At 37.2% G+C, this 24,427-nt stretch overlaps 1 protein-coding gene and 1 long non-coding RNA gene across 3 annotated transcripts in view; one reads left to right on the top strand and one right to left on the bottom strand.

Moving 5' to 3' along the window:
* LOC124138733 (proteoglycan 4-like) overlaps window positions 1-24,427 on the bottom strand; it is a 44,511-nt gene that overhangs the window by 14,201 nt on the left and 5,883 nt on the right. The window lies entirely within an intron of this gene.
* Window positions 2,118-23,822, top strand: LOC124138735. The gene is made up of 4 exons (XR_006861684.2): window positions 2,118-2,221; window positions 22,689-22,745; window positions 23,110-23,365; window positions 23,573-23,822. It is a non-coding gene; the product is annotated as an uncharacterized LOC124138735 (long non-coding RNA).

Raw genomic sequence — 24,427 nt, 5'->3', positions numbered from 1 at the left:
GATGCTGGTCTCTGTATTTAAAGAGACACTTAACCTCCACAAGACCCTTACCACAACAGTCACATGTCACATATATGAGTCAGGTGTAGCACCTAAGTGGGGGAAATCTGGGTTGATGACAAAACCGGATTTCTGTAAGACAAGGTTGGTATGACCAGACATCATAATAGTTTTATATTGATCAAGAGCGTCATTTTCGTGGTCCAAACCCCACTCACAGGGAGCATACACTCTAGCTTGGTCATGTTTATTACTGTCAGAGTCAGTAGTTTGGTCATATTGCATGATCTTTTTCAATAACGAAACCTGACTGGGTTTACACTGACAATGATAAATACTCCCAAAATAAGAGGCAGTTAAACGTCCTATTCTGTACTCAAACCAGGTAGCTGATCCACTCTGACAGATGGTTTCTTTCTCCAACACTGTAGCTTCCTGCTGTGTTATTTTTAACTCATCAGAAAAAATATTCTCACATTTACATTTCAACTCTGCCTCAGTCAAATGTTTATATTTCTCATCAAATAAAAGTGATAGTGGAGAAGGAAGTTGGGCATGTTCTTCTTGGGACCAGTCGGTAACCGGGTTTGTAATAGTAAATATGGCTGCGGAGGGTACACTTTTTCTCAACTTTACTAAAAGACTAGAACTATCTGCAAATTAAACTGGTTGTCTCTGGGCCAGAGGTGGTGCCAAGTGCACCTTCTTGACTTTGGAGAAGTTTATGTCTGCCACCATAGCTGGTTCAACCTGAAAAAAATATTCACATACAGTTGCTGAAAGGAATTTCACATTTAAGTTAAAAAATCACATTACACAGTTTTAAAATACTGACATGTTTTCAAACTTGTCTGTCTTGAGGAAAAATACAAATCAGCCTGATATTTAAACCACCACTATTATTTTTTTTAGACTAAGTCAGTAATGTAATTCAACAATGAAATAGTTCTCAACCTCCATTACCAATTTGTTTAAAACGTTATAAAGGAATATGGGACATACTGTGGTGTAAAATCAACACCAATATATTGTTCTTTCAATTTTCATATTTTGCATGTTACCTTCTTTGTGAATGTCTGATTCCAGGAACAGGGCATGGACGTACAGGAAACTTTGTTGTACTCAAATCGTACACAGGCCTCCACTTTAAATAGGATACCAGCAACATGTGAACAGACTTCACCCAATCTGAATTTGAACAAACATTTAACTAAACTTTGAACAATTAATTTACAATTTTTGTCTGAAATATATGAAATTGAGTACAATGGGATTTATTAACCACAACAGATGATCATATTTGAAAGAAAACCTATTTACAGAAATATTTATTAAATAAATAAATCTAATACCCTGCCATGCATGTACAGTGTGCACACTCCACCCTGCCACTCTTATCCGGACCAACCCAGGCTTCATGGGGCTTCTCTGTCACAGCTTGGGATCTGTGAACCTTGGCCTGAAAAATCAATCAACATTTAAAAAAATTATAAATTGCTGTCACAGACATTCTGCGATTGGTTGATTTTAATATTTGATATTCAGTGGTTTCTAAATAAGATGTTATTTTTGTTTAAACACAAACTATGGATTAAGAGTACACTGACCATGGAAAACACATACTATGGCGCCGCATAGAATTATATGCCACGACCGTAAAGATAGGCCTAATATAATGCATGTTCAGATAAAAATATGAACATTGATGACTTACCTTAATTATGCACTTGGTCTGTGAAGAGTTGTACCTGATGAGACACGTATGAACCCATCCACTTTCAAACAAAGTATAGGCCTCTAGTGAACGAAAACATCGCAAATTCTTTCTGGTAAAAGGACCAGGCGAATCTATTAGATACGTGTATAGATCGCCATACTGCAAGTTTGGCCACTGGGAAACGTCGTCAATCCAGTACTTATGGTTATATATGGTTCCCAATCTAGCGAAAATCCAAGTAAATTAAGTTTTTCTTCGTAACGAAGCTTGTCTACTGCACAAAGATGTTTGTAGTAGGTACTCATGATAAATGTGTAAACACGGAACGTAAATACGGCAGCGCGAAGTTTGACAGCTCTGACCTTGACAGCGCGGTTCACTTCCGTGGTCTTTTGCTGCACGCACGATGCGCATGCGCGACCGGAGACGGAACAGCAAGTCTGCTGCAACTCATCTTATGGCTTCGCGTGGCATTATATTGGTGTTACGTACGTAGTATACTAGGTAAGTGTTGCCCTCGTTGCCCACACGGCCATGACTTAATTAGGGTGCGAGTTGGTGGGTGGCTCGGTCTACTCGGTGGTGCTAACAGTAGGCGTAGGGCTAGGCAAGTTTACGAGACATACTCTCACGTGGACCTAGTGATAGAACCCTTTCTTCGTTTTGAGAGGACATGTCGATATCGAATTTCGCGAATTTTCTTCTCGAATTTCTGAAAGCCCAGGAATATTGCAAAATCTATATTAATAATTGCTGTTTCCAACTGGATACATATAAAAGTGATCTTCAAAATGGAACCGAATTTAGCATGGAAACAATATTCGATAAACGTAAGGGTTTGGCAAGGAGTATTACTGATAAGACCTTGAATAACGTATCAATACCAACTATATACATACACTACCAGGCATTGCAATTGGGCATTTATTGTTGGTTTGAATCCCTGTTCGCCCAATGTTTCTAGGTTGTCAGCACCATATCTGTGCTCGTGGGTTTAATCGGAGTGGTAAACGATATAACTGGAATACTGTTAAAAGCGGTGTTAAACCAAACACAATCATTCAAGACTCACAACTTTACCGTTGATCCAATGTTTTCTGGTGCGTGTGGGGCTATGTTAGTGATGAGTCACAACTGTATATTTTAGGTTTCCCAAACATGCTTCTAACATTTTTATTCTAAAATGATATGTCATATTATCACAGGAGCAGTAATCATAACATACAAATAAGTTGACAGCATTGATTGCTTATTCCTATGTAATAAGAACGTGAAGTGGCCCACACAAGCAGGTGTGTCACGTCTGTTAACAGGTGAATGGGTTGTCTGATATGGTCTTGTATGATAACACATGCTGAAAGTAATTAGTACTATTGCACATACACAGTATCAATGAATGTATTTCTTTGAACTATTGTTTCATTATTACTACAGTAGTATAGGTAATGATGGTTCTGGCTCACTTCCACTGGAGCCGGATTCATATACCTATACTGCTACTACAGGGGGCATTTTTTATGCCAAAATGATTATGCGATTCAATGATAGTCATGAGTTGTATTAAACGAAACATCAATATTAATTAATAATGGATAAAATTTACTATAACCCACGAGGATATTGGAAAGGTAAAGGAGCAATAAAAAAATTAGCCACCGCGGCTAAGGTATCTAAAGATGTGGCCAAGGATTGGTTAAAGAAACAAGCGATGTGGCAAATATATTTACCGGCACCGCGTTATATACCGAGGAAGAAGTTTGATATTTTTACAACGAATGAAGTTCATCAGGCTGACCTCTTGTTTCTTCCCCATGATAAGGTAAAACGCAAAACGTATAAATACGCTTTAACAGTAGTGGATGTGGCTAGTCGATACAAAGAGGCTGAGCCATTAACCTCGAAAGAATCAACAGAAGTAGCTAATGCACTGAGTCGCATATATAAACGCGGACCGCTAAAATGGCCTATGCTATTTCAAGTAGATCCCGGTCGCGAGTTTATGGGATCGGAAACTAAACTGTTAACAAAGCACGATGTCGAAATCAGGCGTGGTGAAAGAGAGGCCCACCGCAGTCAAGCTATCGTCGAAAGATTTAACCGGACATTAGCTGAACTTTTGTTTGGCTATCAGTATGGGATCGAAATGAAATCAGAACGATAGAGATCAACCGAATGGGTGACACGATTATCAGCCGTTGTATCAGTGCTGAATAATGAAGTAACGAGATTAATAGGGAAGAAACCATCCGATGCTATTAAAATGAAATCCGTGACTTCCGAATCTTCAGCACCGAGGAGAGGCAAAGAACGAAAACTTCCGGATAGAGTAAGGGTAAGATATTTATACCAGGCAGGTGAACTCGAAGGAGGCCTACGTCGCGCAACCGATCCCATATGGTCCCTTAAGACGTATAACATTAGTCGATTGGTTACGGAAGAAGGAGAGCCTATTCTTTATTATCTTCAAGATGGACCGGGTAGGGCATTTGTACGAGAAGAGTTGTTCATAGTTCCCGACAGTGCGGTATTACCACCATAACCATAAGCATAGGTAGTTACACCATCATTATCAATCCATCTCTTTGTATCTAAGGGGGATAATGATGTCTTGTTCATTCTTAATCCATATATCCTATGATTGTAACTTCTTAAAGAGTTCATCTCGTGTTTGAACGTTCTACCGTTGAATAATGATTCTTTATACTGTTCGTGTTTGATATGCTTTTTTACAACGTACTTCTTAACACCCTTGGCTTTTCTTATCTCTCCATTATCAGACTTCTTTTTAGAATACATCTTAGGTCTTAATACTACATACTCCGCTATAGGGGTCCCAGCACATTCATCCTTCCTCTTACCTAACACCTTTTTATTTACAACGCTGTGCAGTGGATTATCTTTTGGGTAACCGCTCGTGTCGTACATATCTATTTTTTCTGCCATATCTTTATACACATCCTCGGTTTGTATTTCCATCAACAAAGAATCTGTGTCGGTATATAACACCTCGCATCTATCGCCGTATTGCTTCTTAAGTTCGTTGTAATAAAAGTCATACATAAAGTGTTTTGACAAGTCGAGAATACTCATACCAACGTACACCGGTCTGTTGAATTTTATATTACTCTTCTGCATATGCAACGCGGCTAAGTCGTTATCGAATATCTTGCTTCTGTTAAAAGCCGGACTGGCTATAAGTTTCCTGAGTCTTTCTTCCTCATTAGATCTGACTAATTTAACATCAACACGCTTCCTTAGATTCTCCATAGTTTTACCAAATACTGAGTTATTCATGAGCTTATAAAGATTCTTTTCGAAATCGCTGGTAGCTATCTTTCTTAAATCTGTGTTCAACCTTATATAGGGCTCCATCCAAGGGCTTTGATCAAACTTTAGAACTCTGTGTATTTTCTTAAGTTTCATACCTAACAATAGATACAACTGGACATTTCTGTAGTGAACTATATATTTTGTCTTATCCATCAAATTTGGTACGAGTTTTTCTACGTTAGCTAACCTACTATTACCCATCAAGGAGCGTTGATATTCCGACATCCAATCTTTATTAACCATTAATCTTTCGGGAGCTAGCGGATAACTGTTATGATCTTTATGTAATGAACTTGGATATTCCAAGTCAACTTCTAGTATGTACCCTTTATTCTCATCATTATTATGGATATTAATAACATTGATATTATCAATATCATTGACCCACTCAAAACCACCCGTGGGTAAAGGTTGACTCATAGCCCATCCGTACAAATTGTTAGCGTCAAGATATAATATGTGCGTGTCGGGTTTACTAGGATCGTATCCTTCCACTAATTTATTATTAGCCTTAGAATACCTTTTCGCTGCCATCGATATACCCCCTCTTAATCCTTTCTCAATAAACAAGTGCATATCGTAATCTGTGAGTAGTTTTAGTTCTACGCCGGTCTTCTTCAACAATGCATCCCACGATAGTCCGGGACTGGAATAGTACCATGCCGGGTCCAAGCCGAATTGTTTTAAACATGTCTTTCTAAATATCTCGAATATATCGGCGAGTAACAGTACATCGGTTTTTAAGTACAGATCGTGATAATCGCCTAAATTCTTACAACCTAATTTATCCCACACCGTCAGAGCATGTTCATAATCGGCATCTGTTATTCTAGATTCTGTTAAGTTACTATAGAATGATTCGAGGGGTGGTAATTCAGTTTCTTCGAATCTAGACCAATCATCCATATATTCGTAAGGATATACACCTTTTCTCAGCAACAAATGACGAGTTATCTTATCAGTATATCGATTTGTTATCGCAAAGTCATCGGGATTGTTCGCATTAGCTAAATTGTCCAGGGAAGATAACAGAAACTGTACGGAGTCTATGAATCTAAGCCCATTACTTTGCTTTATTCTAGATTTCCCATCCTTGTCCCTATAATGTATAGGTTTAGTCAAAGAGAACGATATGTATTTTTCCATATTGTTAGGAATGCACGTTAAACCGCCGTCGGTCTTTGAGATAGCTTGCATAATGAGATGTGAATCGTATCCCCTAAGGTTGTGAAACACAACGGGGATGGGTATTGTTTGAGAATTCATTTTTAGTTTCAAGTTACACTCGTTATGTGCGGCTCCCCGATAATTACCCGTGACGTGACAATGATCTCTTACGGAATCCCCATCCAGGGGTTTATTGCAAACATGACAACTCGTTGACTTCTTATGGGCCCTCCAATCATCCCTCGTCATACGCATGGGTTTCTTACACGATAATTTTTCCCTGATTATTCTCTCTTCATTTTGTAGATATTCTAGGAACTTTCCCGCTGCATCTGTAAATCACGGGCGGGTTTGTTTTCCCATCATACCTTACAACTATATTTCCAAACCCACAAGGAATATGTTCTTGAGTTTTGTACGTAAAACTATCTTGATTATTATGGTTGTTATTTTCTATGGGTTTGATAAGGGCTTCGAAGTTGGCGTAAATTACGTACGGTACTGGCATTTGATTACAATAATGTTCAAATTTTAATATATTTTTTCCCTCTTTAGGCATATCGATCCTGATAGCGGTCTGTCCAACACCTCTACAGTCTTCTTTATGCGCTTCTAATAGATCTTGTCTGCTGTACCCATGTAGGCATCTTTCACAGAAATATTTCTTTCTAGCATGTTTTGTTTGATCGTATAATAGCCTGTTTAAACTCTTTATCCATGTATAATGATATTTTCCATCTTTTTCGATCAGAAATGAATTGATTCTGGGAATATGTTCCGGAGCGCAGCTTATCCTGTGTACAACAATTCCTTTAGAATGTCCGAAAACATTTATAGCTAAATTATTTTGCTTTTCCACCTTATCAATTTGCGATATTGGTGTAGGTTCGTCTATACCATGAAAGTTGAGTCCATCGTTTTGGGGATAGCTAGAAGGTCTATCCGGATTTTTGTCTATGGGGAACAATGCAGATCTTATCATCATTCTTAAACAGTCATCGGATTTATTTTTTACGTTAATTATGGCTTTTTTCTTCTTATAATACGGGGGTAAATCTATATAAGATCCACCTTTGAAAGGCATATAATTCGCTATATCTAAATATAAACTATCGATTTTATCCACACCCCAACCAGAACCTCTATTAGTCCAGCGTTCTAAAGTTTCCTGTATTCTCTAAATTGATGTATCTAATGATGAGTTTATAGTATCGGATTCGGTTATAACTTCTTCATGCTACGGAAATATGGTTCGGTATATTCAACGCTATCGTCTGTGTTACCTTTACTCAATGACATTTTAATCGTCAGCTGGTATTTTATACTATGTAAATCATCTAACTCCTCGTTAATTTTACTCGATATGATGGGCTTAATATCGTTAACATCCATGTTGGAATTAATATCCATCTTCCAACCTCTTAGATATTTACCAACACCGGCGGATGTGGGTACAAATATTAATTCTTGTTGTTGTTGTTGAATATCATCATCATCATCATTATGTTGAATATCAACATCATCATTAGGTTGATTATTATCTAGTAAAGCGATCAATTCAACTCTTCTCATTCGAGAATAACCTCTCAGCCCACTGTTTCTCGCTCGAACTTTGAGTTCTCTAACAGTCTGGGGTTTGTTGTATTCCAAACCGAGTAAGGTTATCAATTCAGCTTTTCTCATACGAGAATATCCACGTAGACCACTTTGCTTTGCCATAGCTTTTAACTCTCTGACAAAAACCATTGTGGTTGAATGGTATATGCAAAATGAGACAAATGTCTAATTGGTTGTTTTCATATATCTAAATACGTATTCTCCCAAACCTATTCCTCTCATTGATGTAATCTTTCTTCCTAGCATAAATAATCTGGTTCCTGACCCTATCAGCACCGTGTTTCTTACATAAACAATAACGACCTTTGACCCCTATCCCGCATTCAGAACACGTATAGTTTATGTGTCCGCGCCTGATGTAATAATTGTGTATACCACAGTAAATATCAACACAGCGTCGATTACATAGAGTCGTCTTCCCCATGAGTGTAAATTTGCAATTATTTATGGTTATACATCTATCATATCATTTGTCTAAATGCAATGTTCATACATCTATCATATCTTTTGTCTAAATGCAAATCACAGCTACACTGGTGAGATATTGATTAGGCTATTTATAGATTAGCTGTCACTCTGACTCTCCTAACTAGCCACAGCTGTCACTCTGACTTATGCATAATTGTATAGCTGAAAATCAATAGAGCAGATAACCCAATAATTATTTATGGTTATACATCTATCATATCATTTGTCTAAATGCAATGTTCATACATCTATCATATCATTTGTCTAAATGCAAATCACAGCTACACTGGTGAGATATTGATTAGGCTATTTATAGATTAGCTGTCACTCTGACTCTCCTAACTAGCCACAGCTGTCACTCTGACTTATGCATAATTGTATAGCTGAAAATCAATAGAGCAGATAACCCAATAATTATTTATGGTTATACATCTATCATATCATTTGTCTAAATGCAATGTTCATACATCTATCATATCATTTGTCTAAATGCAAATCACAGCTACACTGGTGAGATATTGATTAGGCTATTTATAGATTAGCTGTCACTCTGACTCTCCTAACTAGCCACAGCTGTCACTCTGACTTATGCATAATTGTATAGCTGAAAATCAATAGAGCAGATAACCCAATAATCACAAATGTGACCTCGCGGTTCTATTGTTCCTCTGACGGTGTATAAAACTGACTCATTGTTGGTCTCGGTATTGGGTCTATTTTTTCCCCAAAAACGAGGTAGTATTCGTGCATGGCATATTCAACATCATTAAACGTTTTAATTGAATGTTCTTCCTTAATCAGTTGTTCATGAATAAAGTCTAATCTCTTAATTTTATGCCGCGTATATTGTGACTGGGCTGCTTGGAGTTGTTCCATTGCCTTGTTATGTCGTTTACGTTCCTCTTCAACTTCTTTAGCGTTTGATTCCCTCATACTAGAAAAAAAATAATTACTCCCCGAAAAAGCTAGAGCATTAACAACAGCTCCACCGACCATCATCGCAATTGATGCCATATTTATATGAATATAAATATTCAAATGTTTAATTACTTCATTATGTCTCCGGGATAAGTCCTTGTTTGATGAACATATCCTTCGTTGCCATTGCTAATCCAATATCCAGAACCATCATACCTATATCAAATCCATTAACATCTAGCTTGGGAGGTGTGGCTTTAGTAATCATTTTAGCCATACGAGCATAGCCAATGGCCAAGCCGGTGACCACCGCTGAATGATAAGTCGCGTTTACCAACATTTTACCGTCTGTAACTGGAGTAGTCATGCTTCTTATAGCATTATATGAGGTCTAACCTCTAATTGAACTTGTTGTTGTATTGGGGGTGATGTTTTCCCTTCTCCGGTCTTATAAAAGAACCATACAGCCGCTATACCAGCAACTCCTACAAGTGCCCATGTTTTAATCGGATTAATTTTTGAATTATTTATTAATTTCGCTTTGCGCGCCAGTCCTCCCTTCCTTCCTGCAGCTATTTTCAAAGGATTCTTTGTCACTCTGGGTTGTTTTTGTGTTTGTTGTTGTGTTTTCTCCTTCACTGGTGGTGGTTACTCATTCACTCGTTGTTCCGCAATCTGTTTTGGTTCCTCTTTCACAATCTGTTGTGGTGTCATCAGTTGTGATTGTGTCTCCATTTATATTAATAAGTGGGCACGTATGTTTAAATTGACAATACCTAGCCGTTATTAAAGTTGTGGTGAACGGAGCTAGGAACATTCCGAATCTATGATAAAACTCACAGCTCACTGCGCTTATAGCGTGTTCGATGAATGGGTCTATCTCGAGAGATTCGCATAAATACATGCGATGTTCTGCCGGGATGGGGAGAAACGTACTAGCTACGACTGTGTATAGTTGTAATATAGAAGACCCTATCGTTTTAGTCATGGTAGCTCCCAGTCTAGACTCGTAACGCACGTACAGTTTTTTAATCTCTTCGTCGGTCATGTTATCAATTTTTTCGATGGTATAATTTTCCCCCAAATATTGGGAACATTTTCCACCGGCTACCAAAGCCGTGAGTCTTTCTCTATGTTTATCTAAAGATTTTTCTACATCAGGCTCAGATACTTTGAGCATTTGTTCGATGAGTTCGTCGCATTCCATTATGTAATACCTAAGGAGATATTTAAGTCTAACATAATATAATATGGCATATCCAACACATCCCGTAATAATGAACTGTTGCGAAAGAATGAGGATTTCGAACCACATTTTATGTAATATTAACCGCTAATGTTCAATTTGCTATAATTTTGCTACATTTTTGCTACATTTTTGCTACATTTTGCTACATTTTGCTAAGCAATTGCATAAGCAGCTGGTTGATTGGTTTTTAATACGAGTTTACAGTGCTTCGTTGCCGCTAACAGTTTTCTGACTTTATCTCGTTCAATCTTGGTATAAATAACATCATTTTCGCGTAAACATTTCTCGAATGAATCTCTGTCTTTGCAATGAAACAGGACTACCCATTTGGTCTGCTCTCTGAGATCTTTCAGGACAGAGTTGTATTTTTGAGTAGGTACCCAAACGCTATGCTGAGTATGCTGTCCTGAGAATGCTAAATACGGAAGCATATCTTTCTTTTTTGTGAGTTCTTTACTCGCGCTGCAATCGTCTATTACGAAAAGGGTTGATTCTCCTTTGTATTTTTCGTGACATACTCGGAGACAGTCTTGTAAACGATCGCCCGGATCGACTCTGTGTACCCCGTTGTCATTCATTACCCAATCTCTCAATAGGTAGGTTTTATTAACGCTTATAGTCGGGCACAGAATAATAATATGATCGAAAACGTCCCGATAATGACTTTGTAAAATATCTAGAATAAAAGCTGTTTTTCCTCAGCCCGTTTGCCCGCATATGATAGCGCAGTGAGGATCTTTAGGTAAAAGATTATTAATAGATTGCTTGCACGAATCGTCCATTCTGTATATTAAGTTGCGCATCCATAATCACGTACAAATATATGTTTAATTTACCAGCCTTTTCCTGAAGCTTCGTTATCTGTATGGTGGCACCCTCGCTAGCATTTTCTATTCTCCTCCCACTGCCGTGTAGTTGGTCATCGTCCGTTGTTCGCATGTCGAGCCATAGCACGTACTTCGTGGTGAGGTATTCACCCATCGATACACTCCCGAGAGACAGATCTTTCACGACCGCGTTAACTTCCGGGGAACGTTTTATAGAAGGAAGTTTTTTAATCTCATCCCACTGGTGATACGCTAGCATTCCTTGGCTGTATAGTTGATTAGTCAATTCTACTTTTGTAATCTTTGGATTGTAGAACTTCTCGGTATTTCTTTTAAACGCATCGGAGGGGTCCTCGAACAACATTAAAATACACTTCAACGACCTCGTGGGGACGTTTAGATTGATATTCCACATCGTATCTTTTTTGTCCCTCGTGATCTTTCGATGTCGCAGCACGCGATCGTACAAAATGGCTAAACTTCCCGAATAATGGTTACGAATTTGTCTGGCTAAATCAGGATCCATTATCATATCGTACTCCAGAGAGATATTATCAATGGAATAGCTAGCATCTTCAGCAGCTCTGATTACTCTTCCGTAGTCATTAAAAGTGAGTTCGTATTCTAACCTATTGCCTAGGGATGCTTGATAAAAGGGCATGTGGGAATCTAGTAATTCAAAGTCTAGGGGAATATAGAATCGGTTACCTAATGCGTCGGCAACGGCCTTATTTTTTTCGTTGGTATCAACACCATTTTCAGCACCTACACGCAGTCTCAATGTGTTCTTATTACAAATACCTTGGTACTGTAAGTTTTCCCGCTCTTTATCCGTTCTCCAGAGATCCATGTAGCAATAGTATACATCGCTATCGTTGATACTCAAAACCTCATTACCGCTAATTTTAATCGCGATTTTCTTAACGATAGCACGACCTATGTTCTGAACGGGCTCCCTGTTAACGTCGGTAGAAGTCAAACTAATCATAAATGTTCCCGGAACTAACACATCGTGTGCGCCGAGATTAGGAAAGCGAACCAGAAGCGTTTGATTCTGATCGATGGTACAAGGGTTATTAGTTATAGTTACAGACTGACGAATTGCTTTGACCCCTAATGGATCTCGAATTCTACGTTGTGGGTTTAACTTGCGTCCGTATTGCGAAGACATTGTTACATTGAAAACATGTACCCTATGTTTAATATAAAAATGACTGATTTTGATATTAATGACTTTGATCTAAGTACCTTTGATGACTTTGATAACCAGAATCCAATCGAAGATACTGATGAAACCAGGTTTAGTTGTCTTAACGATGAACTTTTACAATCAAACGTCAATGATTATTACGATGCCTTAAAAGAAGATAAAAATTATGTCAACCCAATAGGCCGTGACTATTCAAAGTTTACGATAGATAGTAAAGGAATATTGCGACTGCGTGATTCTCCGGATATTGATCTTATGAATTCTCGTACTCGTAAGCCCCTAGCCTTGTCTACTATAGCCGGTAAACACGGCACCGTGTTTGTTCGTGATATATTAGGTTTTGTAGACTACTCGCGGCTTTCCGCGAAGACTACTAAGGTTCTTCGAACCGTGCGTACTGATTTCGGTAATACAGATGATTTGGAAGCAGCCTCGATGGTGGCCTCGAACGGACTCGGAGAAATCTTAGATACCTATTACGATAATTCCACGTTACAGGTATCAGAGTTTAGTATTAGGGATTTACGAGGTCTTGACAAGGCATTGCAAACAATGCGGGGAGAACTGATAAATAATATGGCCAAGATATCCGAAATCGACAAGCATATAGCTCAAGAGAAAACAAAACTTGAACAGGAGGGCGATGAGTTCAGTAGACGCTGCGTAGCGGAAAGATTGCGTAACTTAGAAGACGAAAGATCGGCCCGCCTCGAAGCAGCTTCCAGCTTCCAGTAATAGAAAGGCACTTCGTTCGCAAATCAGTCGAATTCGAGAAACTATCAAACAAGTCCTCAACGATGATACTACACTGGCCGATAAAATTAAAACATTGTTCAGAGAACAGGGAATAACAATTACCAGTATTTTAACCGCGTTGGGATTTATTATATCGACTTTGACTCTCTCGTTAACAGGTGGCAGTACACCGCCTAGTGATAAAAATGGTATAAAAGAGTGGATAAAAAAGCATTTAAAAGCATTAGGTTCAGCACTGGGAAAGCTCGCTGAGAAAGCCGCGGCCGCACTTCCCGGTATAATAGGGAGTATTGTTTCCTGGCTATTGAATTTATTAGCTAAGACCACCACTTGGCTTAGGCAAAACTTGTGGGGGCTGATCGTAGCAATTGCAGGGCTGTTGTATGTATTCACTAAGAACTATTTAACCAAATCAGTTCGCTAAGAACTATTTATCCAAATCATGAGTAAACCAACCGTGACTCCACCCACTACAAGCGCTGTTTTTTCATCGATATGTTGATGATTTTTAACCTCAATATGCGGTGGCACTTGTGCTTCAGTAGATGTTTGTGAAACATGTGGTGTTTGCGGCTTGACTATTCCCTTTTCGCCCGTGATTGTTTGCGTTATTAATTCGACGTTCATATCTGAATTTATACCTGGTTTTTGTTGATCGGTAGCGATAACAATTTTATTATTATAGCCTATCACTTGACCGATCTTAAGTTCCATATTACTCGGAGACATGTATAGTCCCGGCGCATAAACAAAGTCCACTTTGGATTGAGCGTACTGTAATGCATCTTGAAAACGCTTTATAGACGATGGTATGTCAACTGGTAAATTAATGGCGTCCTCCACGTTTGCGACAAACTGTTTTTGCGCATCGAGCGGCGTCCCAGTACCGATGATTCCCGTTCGTGTTTGCGATTGTGCACCGAGAATTGCCCATACATAAGTTCTTATCGATTCATTAAATCTTACAAATCCTGGGTTAGTAAAATTATTTTCCGTTTTATCATTAAGAAATTCATTCCAAGCGTCTCCAGGTGGTTGCTCAACCTTTTGGATGGTGAAAGCAACACCACCCTTAAAGTTCATACGATCATCTCTCCACTCGTTACTTGAGAGAGCAAAGCTCGGAAGGAGCCGACCCCTTTTCAGTAAATCATCGCTGACTTCTTTAACAGAGTATGCACCAGCGTACGGAATACCTAGACCATCGTTTGCTCCTTTAATACGCCAATCTTTACTCGTAGAAACATTAAATTCATTACAAATACGTTCATACGCCCCCCTATTATACGGATTATTTGATGCATTCCACGCTCGATCCTGCGGTAATGGAGCACTAATTTCTTTAAGTATACGTCTAATCTGATAGTACACGTGAAATAATAAAACAGACTTATTTAGCATATATCCTGGGGCATTAACAGATACACCACATCCCGTTGTGGCACACCATACGGCAAAGTTTAACTGATTCTGCCAAAATTGCATCGGATTGTGAAACCAATCGTGCACCATTTTATCGCTAGTTGGCGTGATCCTGTACTTTTCAAAGATATCGGGGAATTTAACGGTAAACTCAGCACCAGAAGCAGTTACTATAATCGATTGATTAGTAATGTGAGTCGATTTCATATTTAAGTTATGATATAGTATCATTGTATATTTAATATGTATGTTACACTCCCGGGAATAACAAATGGCCAGTCTATTGAACTGCTTCATACTATCGATAACTCGGATGGACAACTCGAAGTCGCCCTATGCGAGGTAACAGATTACCCACTGTGGACCAATATAAGTGCTGCGAGGGGTAATAATAAGATATTTATATCAAGTGAAAAAACCCTCATTATTATACCTGATGAGTATAACAGCGTACGCTCACTCAATGATGAATTTTTTAAGCCTAATGGAGCTAGTCTCAAACAAAATGAATCGAATGGGATGTTGAAATTCAAACATGGAGAAAAAAGAGTAACTTTTTACAAGGACTTAGCAGTTACATTTGGATTTGCAGGGTTAGTAGTATTAATACCAAAAAAAATAGTGCCCGATTCAGTTCTGCCCGATTTTGTTCCCTATAAAGAGTTGTGCATCCATCTTGATCAAATAAGCACGACGAATAATATTCAACTAGAAAGTCCTTCAACTCTGCTCAGAAGTGTTCCAGTGAAAAATGAAAAATATAATAGCGGTAGAACGGAATCTTTCTCATCATTACAATATAAAAAATTAAAGTGGGGTATTATTTCAGACCTCAAAATTTCTATATTAGATGTAAAACACCAACCTGTACATATAGGATACTTAAGTGTAACACTCCATATTATAAATAATGGTTAATTCCATATTTAAGTTATGATATAGTATCATTGTATATTTAATATGTATGTTACACTCCCGGGAATAACAAATGGTCAGTCTATTGAACTGCTTCATACTATCGATAACTCGGATGGACAACTCAAAGTCGCTATCTGTGATGTAACGTATTACCCGCTGTGGACCAATATAAGTGCTGCGAGAGGTAATAATAAGATATGGATATTAAATGAAAAAAATCTAATTGAAAAATTCATTATTATACCTGATGGGTATTACAGCGTATGCTCACTCAGTGATGAAATTTTTAAGCCTAATGGAATTAGTCTAACACAAAATGAGTCGAATGGAATGTTGAAATTCGACGCTGGAGAAAAAGGTGTACGGATTGTAGGGAACTTATCAGCTACACTTGGATTTACATGTGGAATTTTAGCAATATTCAAGGCAACATTTGATGGAGAGACATTGTCCGATTTAGTTCCCTATAAAGAGTTGTGCATCCATCTTGATCAAATAAGCACGACAAATAATATTCAACTAGAAAGTCCTTCAACTCTGCTCAGAAGTGTTCCAGTGAAAAATGAAAAATATAATAGCGGTAGAAAGGAATCTTTCTCATCATTACAATATAAAAAATTAAAGCGTGGTATTATTTCAGACCTCAAAATTTCTGTATTAGATGTAAAACACCAACCTGTACATATAGGATACTTAAGTGTAACACTCCATATTATAAATAATGGTTGATGCATCAGGCCCTGGAACACTAAGACAATGTAATACAATTGCGCTTTCCGATCTCGGAGACACAGAAGGATTTGATAAACCCGGTTACAATGGTAAGTTATACGCTTTACACTTACAGGATAATGTATACAAGCAGAAAGAAGTCACATTCACAGGTAATCTAGAAGATTTAAGCGATGTCGACGTTAGTAGACTCATTAAAAACACTTCGTACAATATTATTCTCAACGGCGAGAATAAATGGACTATGGTCGAAGCAAACATCGAGTGGCTACTGAATATCGTCATTACCCCACCTTATGTGATGATGGGTATGGGACATAATTTAACTAAGATAATAAATAGTGGCATCGTACTCGCGGCTTATATCCCATCAAAACGAAAAAGTGTGTTAGTTACCCCCCTGCCAGAAAACCCAGGTCATATGTTATATAGTCGTCCGGCCTTAAAAAATGTTACTTTAAATTTGATTACTGAATTCGAAGATATTAAAGGTAACTTGAGTGCAATACCTAATATTTCCACGCTTATTATTGAAGTCTTGTTCGGAGATGTACCGGAAGATGCCTTCGAAATATTACCAGGTCTATCGATTAAATGGCTCAAGAAACACGAGCGTCAACGTTGCAGTATTATTCATATCGGAGCATGGCCCGTTGCAACCCTCAAGGGGGTTCAAATTATTAAAAGTGGTAGTATTTCTCTTTCTAAGATATTCTTGCCGTATAATATACATTTGATAAGGTTGATGTATAGTCTCAAAACATTTAAGCAAGACCAATTAAAGACTATTATATGATCGTAATATACACTATGAGTTTATATCCAGCGCTCGATGAAGCATTTGAAAAGATGGAAACTGTTGATGGATTTTGATTACATCAAATAAGCGACATAAAACATCGAATAGAGAAGGAAAGGGAGTTGAGACTTGGATTGTATAAAAAGTATCGCAGAGCCGTGAATGCTCTGGACGGAGTTGACACCGCTCTTGTAGTGGCTAGCATGGGACTCGGTGTAGCGGGTATCGGTTTACTATCAACTATAATCGCCGCGCCTATCGTGCTCGGCATGGAAATAACCGCTGGAGTCTCGGGACTGGCAGGAATAGCGATTAAATTCATTTCTCGTAGGTTACAAAAGAAAGCATTAAAACACGATAGTATTCGGATACTCGCCGATGCAAAGTTGAACAGCATTGAGGATCATATTTCGACAGCAATGGCCGATTGTAAGATATCAGAGGATGAGTTTCGTTTAGTGCTGTCGGAACTCACCATATACAACGAAATGAAACAGGAGATTCGATCAAAATCTAATAAGACCAGTGGTATTAGCGAGGATGAGAAAAAAAAGTTCATAGAACAGGGGAGGCAACAAGCGCGTCAATTATTCCGTGCCAAAACCAAAGAACTGGTTGGAGATTAAAAATAGATTGCTTACTATCGTTTGATCACATTTAGACAAATGCTTACATAAATATATAATAATTGAGAAAGCTATATATGGAGAGAATTACCACAAGGTTTTTATTATATCAGTGATGTCAAACCAACCAAATACGGTTATCAATTGTTTCTTATCAATTTACAAGAAGAGTGTAGTTATATAGTCTGGTCTCCTAGTAAAATGAACGAAGAACTTAATAAAAATGTTGAATATCGCTTTATCGATAAAAATAATGAAGAATATTTTTATTACCATTTAGGCTCATCTAAAGCAATGATTGGCCCCAGGTATTGGTGAGCTGGAGCCAATTTAACTTAATCTTATAACTATCGTTAAATCGCATAATCATTTTGGCATAAAAAATGCCCCCTGTAGTAGCAGTATAGGTATATGAATCCGGCTCCAGTGGAAGTGAGCCAGAACCATCATTACCTATACTACTACTACAAAGCACACATTTGCTATCTGCATAACAAACCTAACTAATTTCTCATCAATTTACAAACAAGTTAAACATTATTAATTTTCATTGAAATAACTTGTTGATACAATAAGGCAAAACCTTCAAATACGTATATGAATAGATTCCATTCTCTATGCACAAGCCAACAGTTGAATGTTGTGATTACGAAAGGTTGGGAGTGTCAGATCATATGTACCTGGTAACTCTTTTTGGGACAAAGTGTCTAAAACATAATTTAGTATTTATTCATATTCAAGGCATCTATTCTCAAATCTCACATATTATCATCTTTGGTACATACTTTTTCAACCAAAATTTTGTGAAACAGGAATAATCTTGTGAAAATAATAACATGTCTTTGCTCCCTGAGGTAACAAGGTTATCAAAAACATTGACAAGAATCATTCATCACCAGTCAGAATGTGGATAAGCATTAAGGTTCTTTGACGAATCATTCGTTCATATAATCGCGAAATCGTCATTACAAAGCACATCACTAACAGAATTCTGTTGCATAAATTGTAGTAATCTTTTTTATATACAGCAACATGTGAGCGTGACTGTAACATTGATGCAATTATATGATCTATAGGATCTATAGGCTACATGTATCTGAGAGAACTTGATTAATCTTGACAAATGTTGTATGATTTATTCATCATTCTTGTTGTGAATTTCAACCAGTTCCGAACACTACATCTGTGGCACTGACAATATGGCCCAAAACCATACAGTTTATGTTAAGTGTGCAAGACATTGTCACAATACTTAATGATAGATTGTCATTTTGAAAATACATGACACTGATCTTATTGCATCACAGTTTTGTGAGATGTTTGTTTATGAATGTTTTTTTGTATTGCATTATCAAAATGTTTAAAAATCAAGTTTTCATTAAAACATGACATTTTCAGTATTACATGACATTTTCAGACTAACTAGTTTCTGTAGACTTGTAATTCATATCATTCTCATGTTACTGTCACTCTATCTAACTCTATTAATACCTATATATATGCTACCAATTTTATCCAGTATTTAATCAGGAGATAAAAATACTGTGTTTTCAATGTTTCACTTGGTAACCTGTAAACTGCACTAAATTGAATTTGGAAACGAAAACAGAGAATGAGGTTTCAAATCTTAAATTAAGCATGGATAAATCTACAGGTAACCGTGCTCCACGTTAAAAACATGTTGTGTTTATGCTTGTTGTAAGAGGCGACTAACAGGATTGGGTGGTCAGGCTTATTGACATGGTTGACGCTTGTCACCATATCCCAAATCATAGATTGATGTTCATGATGCTAATCACTTTATTGTCCGGTCCAGACTTCTGTACAGACCACCGTCATATAGCTGAAATATTGTTGGAGTGCGGTGTTAAACAAAAAAGTGAACAAACAAACAAAATCACCGACACTGGTGCTGTATATGCTTAAACAGTTTGTTTACACACAGGTCAGGCATTAAAAGCATGTAGCACAAAAATTACCATGAAGTGGGCACCCCAAAAGAAAACTAAGCTAGCCACTAGGATGACATATCACTCACTGTGACACAAAAGATATGACGTAACAGTCCTAAAATGAAAAGTGCCAATGTCAAGCTCTCTGTTGTCCTCAAAACTTGAAATTCATTCTCTCTGTAGCTTTTTTATGGTTTTCTGCATAAAATGTATTGCCACACATCCTTTCAATATTGTAGTGAAACTTTGCATGTTGTATCCTATAAATTTTAAAATGCTTATTGACAATGACTGTAAAAAAAGTACTACTTTATAAAATATTAGTTTCCAAATCAGCCTTTTTAATAAGAGGGGGATTATTGTGATTTCATAACCTGATTGTCCAATCAGAATCAAGTTATTTCCATCAAGTATTTGTGGGAAATCAACTCATCAAATATGGAATTGGAATTGACTGCCACTTAGCCATCTTAGATTTAGAACAAATCTACTCCAAAACTTCAAGAGTGTTGATGCCATAACAACAATACTGATAATGCTATTTATGGCCATTACTTCTGAAGTCATTTTTGTTTGAAAGGTGATACATGTGCAGTAATTTTAGTGCTCTTGTTAAATTATACATTTTAACTTGACCTCATCACATCCAGCTTTCGAAAAGATGAAACTTCTTTTGGACATTACTGAGCCATGTTTGTACAGTATGTAATGAAATCCAGGAGAGATTGTAATGGGGATCATCACAGATTCTGTTTTCGTAATGTTTTATATTTTGACCATTACATGCCCTTAATTTGCACTCTCTCAAAATGCAATTATTTGCACAATACAAGCAATCTTCTCAAGAGACCACTGGACAATGAAACTTTACCTGATTGAAAACCCCAATTTCTTGAATTGGATATTTGCCACCCATAACTAGGTTATTGCTCAAAATAATGAAATTTGGTTAGTTGGTAGTGGGACTCAACACTTGTTCCTTTTCGCATTATAATGACATAATAATTCTTCCAATATTAAGGGTGTTTTTCACTTCTTACTCCCGCGGTTTATATTCTTTAGTGCAGAGTTTTGTCCCTGGATGTGTTGGGTTCATGGTTCAGCAACATACACATGCTCATGGGTTTGACCAGTGGTAAATGTCTAAGACCTACATCACACTGGGCTTTCCTCCCACATCAAGTTGATACGCCGTGATATACCTGAAATACTGTTCAAAGCGGCGTCTAACCTAACTCACTCAATCATTCCAGGTGAGCGGGTGTTCATGTGCCACAGTGAATAAAAGAAACCATAATTATTATAAGGAATTATGTTGCACAAAGTTATTTAATTAAATGTTACATCCAGTTTCATAGTAAGTCAATTTGTCCATGTGTCTCAGTAACTGATGGCAACCAATGAAACAACACTTTCAGTACAAAGGTTCCCCCAAAGTACTAGTTACATGTGCCATAAGCCATAATTAGCTGCCCGCTGCGGCTCAGTGTATACTCCTCAATGAAATTTGCTAATATTAGCCATATATATGACATGCATAGTTGTCACAATAGGTCTCCAGCAACCCATGCTTGCCATAAGAGGCGACGATGCTTGTTGTAAGAGGCGACTAACGAGATCAGGTGGTCAGACTTGCTGACTTGCTTGATGTGTGTCATTGTATCCCAATTGCGTAACCTGATGCTCATGATATCAGTCACTGGATGGACTGGTCCAAACTCAAATATTTACAGACTGCTGTCATATAGCTGGAATATAGTTATAGAAACAAGCAAACAAACACAACAATGAGTTCACTGCTGCATCCTAGCAACAGTATTTTTAGAAACTGCTCATTTGTAAGCCTGTTCTGATTGAATAGATGATATTTGGCAAAACACACAGCCATTTCTGTCCGTATAATTGTTTTTTTTATGTGCATGCAAGTTCAGTTCGTTCATGTATTACTGCATTATGGATGTTGAAACCTTCATTGCTTTCTTCTTTACCCTCGGGTGGTTGTGTAGCCCAGTGGTGAAAGCGTTCGCTCATCACGCCAAAGACCTGGTTTCAATTCTCCACATGGGCACAGTGTGTGAAGCCCTTTTTATTTGTTGCATTTCATGTAAAACAGAAAACGACTTCCATGTTACAAAAAAAATGTATGCCATGAAGACCAAAATTTATAGAATCTGTCTTATACCCACTCATAAATGCTGCTCATTTAATAACTGCTTTAATAAAACTACTTAAGTTCATTCTGGAAGATCTGGAATGATGGAATATGCCTTGTATCTTTACATGAAAAAAAGATTTCTGCAAAGAATAATTAATGGGTCATTATAGTGTAATTGGTATCCAAGCACAACATGTCTTTTTGTGATATTTCCTTTCCAGTGAATTCTATGCTTGTCTTAAGAGGCGACTAACGGTATCGGGTGGTCAGGCTCGCTGACTTGCATTGATGCTCATGATATGAATCTCTGAAATGTCTGGTCCAGACTCGATTAATTACAGACCGCTGTCATATAGGTGGAATATTGCTGAATGCGGCAGTAAACAACAAACCAAAACATATATTACTGTCTACATATCCTATTGGTAGGGAGTTATGTAGATTCTTATTTAGAAACCAGTGGAGCTTAGTATCCACAGTGCACATATATGGGTTACGTTATTGTAGTTTGTCCAGTATTATTAGTAAAGGATGTAATGGGATTTGTTTTGTAATGGGATCGTGCCATGTATGTCTCGACACATCTGTTTGTACATTATATTTGTAACACACGTTTAGAAGGATAGAAATTTATCTTTGTCTTAGCTAAATGCTTGGTACGGGCCTGTTGAATAAATTCAATGTTTGTCTGGTAGGCTTGTCTAATTTTGGAGGAATCGTGGATTTCTGAGAATGGAAATTGGCAATTGTTGTATTTGTATGACTAACCAATTACATTAAAGTTGCAATTTATGTATTGTTCAAATATTTATTTGACATGTCCAGGACCAGTAAAGCTGCAAGATTTTGTCGGCCAGTCAAAAGTGGATGCTGCAATCCAAGGTATCACTTTTAGTGCTATCATGAAGATAGTTATCAATGAAATTATTGGTATATGATTCCACATACAATATCATGTATAGCGTATTTATTCCTTGAGGCTATACTATACAATTCAAAGTAAATGCTGAAATCACATGTGGTTAATATTTTTATAATTTATGTAAATTGTTATGTAAATTTCATGTCCAGTTGCTCATCCTAAGTATAAAAGAATCTGCACACAATGTTGAAACTTTTTAAATGCACAAGATTGATTTTTCTCTCAATATTCTCAATACTCAAATCAGTATTCTGTAAATAAACAAGTTTTGTACAATTTTATTTGTTTTCATAGTGATAATACTGATGTAAATACTATTTTCAGGTGAAACTTTCTTTCTCATGGTGGGGCACATGCATGAAGATGTGGATCAACTGTTTAGTGTATTTGCAAGGGAACTTAGACAGAAGCCGGCAACAACCCGCGATGCCCTCCTTCAAGATGGGGGACATCCGGACACCCACCATCAAGCTATCAGACTTCAAGCCCTTCATGCCTGCCCCAAGGGAAGCGACAACCCTCCCAAGAGATTCAAGAGGCAATAGAGAAGAACAATGAAAAACTGCAAAAACAATCAAAGGTAATTTCAATAAATATTGCATTTCTTTTGAAATATGTATTGTGATGTGTAATATTAGGGTTAGTCAGCGTTACTTAGAATATGTTTTAATGTGGGCAGAGAAACAACCCAACTTCATGAGGTTACTATTTTTGCTTTTATTGTATAGATGCACTGTGATTTTAATTATGTTCTCATATTCTTTACATTTTTTTTCTTTACTTTCAGATCACTCTGACAAAGCACCGAAGACAAGCGTCAGTATCAGAACAATAAAGAAGGAGCAGCAAGTTTTGCTGAAATGAACATTTTTTGTCTAAGCTATGTGGCTGAGATATTGCCGAGGATTGCATTGCAGGAGTTTTGTACTTAGTATGTTAAAGCTGTGTATTTAGAATTGTATATATATATATACATATATAAGATGAGATGTGCACAATGAAATTTATGAAACAATATATGCAGTTATATTGTAAAATCTTGGTTGTGTTCTATTTTTTTTCCATGTCTGAAGTTAACCTACTTTCAGAGTACCGTATATCACATGTAGGTTGTTTCTTTGAATTCCAACAGGGGATTATATATTTGGTTGGCCCCATGGAATAATTATTAAATTTATTTTTTGAGAATCACATTCACCTTTAATGTTGTACACTTCAAAGTCGTAAAAAGGCCATTGAAGATGGTCACTGAAATTCTCATAATAATTTAGATAATTATAGGGTAAGCTCAATGATTTGCATCTGTCTTAGTATACAAAGGTATGAGGCCAACATATTGTTCCATTGTTTAATTCGAGTGACGTCAACTTTTCTTGATAAATTTGGTAAATATAATACCAACATAAATATCTTCAATTGCTGAATTCAATTTAAACTCTCCAAAGATTGATGGTTGATATTACTGCAGAAAAAAATTCTGCCGGAAATTTCTGTAGAAAAAAATAATTCTGCCAGACATTTCTGTAGAAAAAAAAAATACTGCCAGAAATTTCCGCAGAAAAAAAAAATTCTGCCAGAAATTTCTGCAGTAATGCATTTTCTGAGCCAATTTTTGAGCTTGTGAACATGTGAATACACTGGG

This window comes from Haliotis rufescens, unplaced genomic scaffold (genome assembly GCF_023055435.1).
Source record: "Haliotis rufescens isolate VD_foot unplaced genomic scaffold, xgHalRufe1.0.p SCAF_15, whole genome shotgun sequence".
Lineage (NCBI taxonomy): Eukaryota > Metazoa > Mollusca > Gastropoda > Lepetellida > Haliotidae > Haliotis > Haliotis rufescens.
The sequence above is the reverse complement of the archived record's forward strand: the minus strand, read 5'-3'. Positions and strand labels throughout refer to the sequence as shown.